Genomic DNA, 6,838 nt, shown 5'->3' with positions numbered 1-6,838 from the left:
CTATTAATCTTGATGCTGTATAATTATTGGTATATAAAATTAAATATACAATTATCTAAATACACAACAACACAGACTAAAATCGCTAATTAATTTAACAAATATACGTCAAAACAACAATAATAACGCCAATGCGCAAGCGTCAAGACCAATTACGATGTCGAAATGTGATCTCGACAGGACTTGTCTAGTAGTCTGGGCTGATTATCGGAGAATAGGCAATTTTTGGGAAAAGTTATTTACCAGCAATTTTATTGCTGGAATCGAATCTTATGATTCTATATATTAATAATATAGGTATGCAAAGTCCTCAAATAGTGTGCTACTTTTTTTATAAACAAAATGGCGCCCGAAAATCGTGTTTTTTTCAATTATTGCTCTATAACTCCGAAGATTTTAACTTTACAACAAAAACACTCAAATAAAAATTCACCGTGATTAAATTCTGCGTAGAGACGTGTTTTTCCCGATCTGATCCGATGAAAATTTTCCTAAGAAAATGCGGGTTTCCCAACAAAATCTTTAATTTACAAATAAAGTTTTAGATAAGTAATTATCTACCAATAATGAAATAATTTGGTGACTTAAAACCCTTCTTGGTTTAGATTATAGTTCCAGAAGCTGGTGAAAATTAAACGAATATTTTAGCAACAATTCAATTGTTAATTAATAATTTACGGTCGCAATAATAACAAAAATAATTATGATACACTGATCAAACTTTGAAATCTTATAAAGATGAGATGCCTGTTTAATATTATTTTATTATAATTTTAAAAAATAGCTAAAATGCGCATTTCAAATATCTTGAAAATGAATGCTTTAAAAACCTTTTTGCAACCATTTGCAAAAAAGTTATGAAACAGCAAAGTAAACATACGATTACTACGGTGTTTATATATTTTTTTAATTCTTTCAAAGCGTAGAAGTGAGTTTAAAGTACAAGCTAATTATTTACAAAAAAATGTCGATTATCAGTTTAATGGTTATATTTTAATTAAAGATTATAAATATATATTTTTTTGTAATTTACACGCGCGAAAGTAGAGTAATACAGTACTGTAGCTAAAATTTTCACTCGGAGGGACGATCGGCCGCGCGACGTACACTTTTAATAAATAATGTATGCTGCGTGTCAGTCGCTTCGAGTGAACATTTTAGCTCCGACTCTGTATCAGGCCTACTTTTGCGCTAAAAATTACAAAAAAAGTATTTTTAATCTTTGATTAAAATATAACCATTGCACTAATTTTTGACATTCTTTGTGCGTAATTAGATTGTACCATAGACTCACTTTTAAGCTTTGAAACAATTAAAACAAATTATAAACAAAATTTTTTTAAAGCATTCATTTTCAAGACCTATGAAATACGCATTTTAAGTATTTTTTTAAAATTAGAATATAATAAACAATTTCTGAGAAATGTTAATTTGTTTATAACAATTTTTTTTTAAACATTTAAAGATTATGAAAAAAAATGAAAAAATTATATTTTGTCGACAAAATATTAAATAGGCATCACACCTTTATAATCTTTCTAAGTTTGATCAATGTCTCATGATTATTTTGGTTGTTATTGCGACTGTAAATTGTTAATTAACAATTGAATTGTTGCTAAAATATTCGTTTCATTTTCACCGGCTTCTGAATTTATAATTTATACCAAGAAAGCTTTTATTTCGCCAAGCTATATAATTATTAATAAATAATTACTGGCCCAAAAAAATTATTTGAAAATTCGAGATTTTGTTGAGAAAACCTACATTTTCCGAGGAAAATTTTCGTCGGAGCAAATCGGGAAAAACATGCCTCTATGTAGAATTAAATTGGGGTGAATTTTTATTTGAGTGTTTTTGGTGTAAAGTTAAAATCTTCGGAGTTATAGAGCAATAGTTGAAAAAAGTACGATTTGTCGGCGCCATTTTGTTTATAAAAAAAGTAGCACACTATCTGCGGACTTTGCATACCTATATTAATAATAAATAGGATCTTATTATGTCATAAAAATATTCGTTTTGTCGATAAAATATTAAATAAGCATCTCAACTTTATAATCTTTATAAGTTTGATCAATGTATCATGATTATTTTGGTTATTATTGCGATCGTAAATTGTTAATTAACAATTGAATTGTTGCTAAAATATTCGTTTAATTTTCACCGGCTTCTGGAATTACAATCTATACCAAGAAAGATTTGATGTCACTAAGTTATTTAATTATTGATTAATAATTACTTACCTAAAACTTTATTTGAAAATTAGAGTTTTTGTTAGGAAAACCCGCATTTTCCGAGGAAAATTTTCGTCGGAGCAAATCGTGAAAAACATATCTCTATGCAGAATTTAATTGCGGTGAATTTTTATTTGGGTGTTTTTGTTGTAAAGTTAAAATCTTCAAAGTTATAGAGCAATAATTGAAAAAAATACGATTTGTCGACGCCATTTTGTTTATAAAAAAAGTAGCACACTATCTGCGGACTTTGCATACCTATATTATTAATATATAGGATCTTATAATTCGATTCCAGCAATAAAATTGCTGGTAAATAACTTTTCCATGAATTTTGTTAATTAGCCCAGAGTATAGCCGAAATCAATGTCTACCCGAGTAGAGATCGAGATGAGCAACAGAATACCAATTCCTACAAATTCCGATCCGACTTGCTGACCTCTATTCAATTTGACTCATTTCCATTCGATTTGTAGTTACAGAATAGGCCTGATTGATTACGGGCTCTAAAATATTTGTTTCTGCTGAAGTTAAAGGAATCTTTAACTGTGATAAAGGAATCTTTGAGTCACAGTTTACAATCTTTGTCAGAAATACCAGTACACAAGATGTATACTGGCCTTCAGGTTTGACAAGTTATTAGAAATTATATCACGGATATGCAGTAGTGATGTTGAAAAAGTAACAAAAAAGAGAAAAAAGAGTGGAGAACAAAAAGTACCTATTCGTTACAAAGTACTCGTTACTTACGAATACCGAAAGTAACGATTAGAGAGGTAAATCGTTACTTTAATTACTCTGATTACTTCGTACCAATCGTATCAGAGCGAGTAACGACTATTGTATCTACTTTGATTACTCTTATTACTTCGTACCAATCGTATCAGAGCGAGTAATGACTATTGTATCTACTTTGATTACTCTGATTACTTCGCACTTCGTGAAGGTCGTTATTATATCGGAATACCTATACAAAATACCTACCTACTGAAAAATACGATTCTCGATATGATTACCGGTAATCAAATACAAAAGTAATCATAGTAATCAAATCATTTTTATCCCTTAAACAGATCGGTGAAGGTCGTTGTTATATAGGAATACATTATACAATATTATATACCTATACAAAATACCTACCTACTGAGAAATACGATTCTCGATATGATTACCGATACTCAAATACAAAAGTAATATAATCAAAATAACGAATACTGTAAATGATTACTTTATACAAAATACCTACGTTGAAATTATATAATAGAAGTATAACTTCTTACGTGCGTACAAAGTACAGTCTTTTTTTTGGCATTTTGGTGATAAAAATAAATCTACAGTGCACAGATTCTAAATAGTAGGGGAGCAAAGTATGCTAAATGTGCACAGTCACTGGAGCGTTATGGGGACCTATTGGGTTGTGAAGAGTAGGTCCTAAAACCAAAAAAAGTTAAGTAAAGTTTTCCATTTTAGTGGGGACTTTCCATTTTTAATTTAATTTTCCATTTCCAACAATCGTTTTTTCCGATTATAGCGCCATTTATCCATAATTCGAAAAAATGTTTCGAATAAAAGTTACTTATTTTTACGTAAGGAATCCAAATCTGCAATAAAAAATGGGGGCTCCTATTTAAGATTTTAAAGTAACCCTCCACCCCACCTCCGTGGAAGCTCGTGTTTGGTGCCATTCGATAGATTTTTCAAACATGTTGAATAAGTGTATTTTTCAGTTTTTCGATCTGATGTTCATTTCGCGAAATATCGCGGGATTCGTATTTAAAATATTAAATTTACCCCCCACCCCTCTTCGTGGGAAGTCGTGTTTGGTATCATTCGATAGATTTTGGATTGGGTGATAGAAACCAAAGAGGACATAGGTTGATACAATTCTGCCAAGATAATAATATGATTGTTACAAACACGTTCTTTGAATTACCTAATAGACGTTTGTACACGTGGAATTCGCCAAGAGATAATGAACATAAGATAATGAGAAATCAAATAGATCATATAATGATCAAAGAAAGATATCGAAATAGTATTACAGCAGTCAAAACACAACCTGGAGCAGATATACATCTAATCATAATCTCTTAGTAGTTCACATGAAAATTAAAATAAAAAGAATAGAGAAAACAGCAAAAGAAGAAAGAACTGATATAAGTGCACCAAGAAATCCAGAAATCAGAGAAAATATCAAAGAAAGAATTAACGAACGTCTAAACACCGTACAGATTGAGGGCGAATATAGTGAAGAAAATATCAACAAAAACTGGGAAAAAATAAAGGCTGACTTAATAGAACCTTCAAAAAAGTATCTACGCAAACCCAAAGAAAAGAAAAAAGATTGGATGACAGACGAAATACTAAACTTAATGAACAAAAGAAGAGCATATAAGGACAAAAATAAATCGTTATACCAGCAAACACAAAACGAAATACGGCGACAAATTCGCATAGCAAAAGAAAATTGGTTAAAAGAAAAATGAAATATTTTGAAGAAATGCCACAAAATTTTATGAGTTTAGTATACACTGCCACTATTTCCAATAATTCTTTTTTTTTTAATAAAAGATTAAGTTGATTTGAGCAGTTAATAGTGTGAGGTAGGAATTTTTGTTTTGTATGTTTCCTACTCTGAACCTGTCAAAATGAATCTCGGCTGAGCGAATTTAGTTTAATTTGGATTTTAACACGTTCGCTACCAAGGGGGTATTTAAGTTTGGTCCTCATAGACCATCCTAGTTACTAGTAACATTCTGGATCGGTTCGGGGATAGATGCCACATAGGCGATTCGATAACGTCAGACCACGTACCTCTTCTTGTCGACACCGACATTCTCACTCCAAAACAACCAAACCCTCCAAGATCTATAAGAGACTATCGTCACGCTAACTGGACTGAATTCCAAAACTTCATCACACAAAATCTCCCAATGTTAGGCGAACTCGATACTAACGATAGTATCGACACCAGTGCAACCAATATCGAGAACCTCATCACTGAGGCGATCACGCACGCAATTCCACTCAAACAAATAACTTATACATCACCGGCACTTCCACAATACATCATTGCCAAAATTCAACAAAAACGACGTCTTCTACGTCAATACAAGGCCAACAGAAACCCACTAATCAAAACAGAGTACAACCGAATCTGTGCCAGGATAAAGAGGGAGATATCTGTCCTAACGGCTCGCCGGTGGGAAGAGACTACCTCAAAACTGGACTACAGAGACGGAGGTAAATTCTGGCAAAAATTCAAAGTCCTAACAAAACAAAAATTATCTCAACCATCTCATCTGTTGGTCAACAATCACATAGTCAATTCCCCAGAAGGGAAAGCCGAAGCATTCAAAAATTCGCTTCAAAACAATTTTCAAACGCCAGATAACCCGAACTTTGATCGCATATTTAAATTCAACACAGAATACATTGTAAATGTTACTCTCAACCACCACATTCCAGTCTATGATCCTATCATGGACCCCCTCACAGACAGGGAAACGGAGAGCTTTTGCCAAATCGGCAAAAACAGCGCTCCCGGACCTGATGGCATCAACCGAAGGTGCCTCAAAAAACTTCCAGAGAGTATCATCCCTCTTCTAACTAAAATATTCAATGCATGTCTCAAAAACAGCCATTTTCCTACTCCTTGGAAAGTGGCCAACACCATCATGCTTTTGAAAAAAGGCAAACCCCCAACCGACGTGGAATCCTACAGACCAATTTCATTAATCAATACTCTGGGTAAGGTTCTTGAGCTAATCCTAAAGGAGAGGCTCAATAACTTTCTCGAAAACCACAATATCATACCAAAATTCCAATATGGATTCCAGTCAGGTAAATCTACCAAACATGCATTAATAGATTTCACTACCAAAGTCACTCAAACCATCAACGATGGTTCTATCGCCATAGCCACATTTCTGGATGTGCAGAAGGCTTTCGACCAGGTCTGGCACGACGGGCTTGTTCGGAAACTTCTGGACATCGGGCTTCCATTGCAATTTACCAAAATTGTACACTCCTACCTCCACAACCGTACTGTCAGAGTGAAAATATGCGATCAAAAGTCCACCCCCTTCACTCCACAAGCTGGAGTTCCCCAGGGTTCAGTCCTAGCGCCGCTGTTGTACATCATCTACAACAGCGACATCACTAACCAAAATATCCCAGGTGCTCGGCTGTTTCTCTATGCAGACGACACGACTCTGCTCTCAACTACCTCTCGATACAACCCAAGACTCCTCTTCAGAAGAGCACAGGCTCTGTTGGACGGTGTCGGCGAATGGTGTTGTAAGTGGAGAGTCACGCTCAACGCGAACAAAACAACAACAATTGTGTTTCGCGCCCCTACTGTGTCAAATAGAATCATTCGCAATGAAGACGACCAATATCCTCTGAGTTTGTTGGGAGAAAGGCTTGTTGTTAGCCCGACTGTGAACTATTTGGGAGTACTGTTTACCAGGACTCTCAACTGGGACGCAGATCTAAAGGCAACTTTAGATAGGGTAAGGAACAGGGCCAGACTTCTCAACGCTCTCTCGGGAAAAATTGGCAAGACACACAAGAAGACTCTCATTCACACTTACAAGACCTTTATT

The sequence above is a fragment of the Diabrotica virgifera genome, chromosome 3 (genome assembly GCF_917563875.1).
Source record: "Diabrotica virgifera virgifera chromosome 3, PGI_DIABVI_V3a".
Lineage (NCBI taxonomy): Eukaryota > Metazoa > Arthropoda > Insecta > Coleoptera > Chrysomelidae > Diabrotica > Diabrotica virgifera.
The sequence above is the reverse complement of the archived record's forward strand: the minus strand, read 5'-3'. Positions refer to the sequence as shown.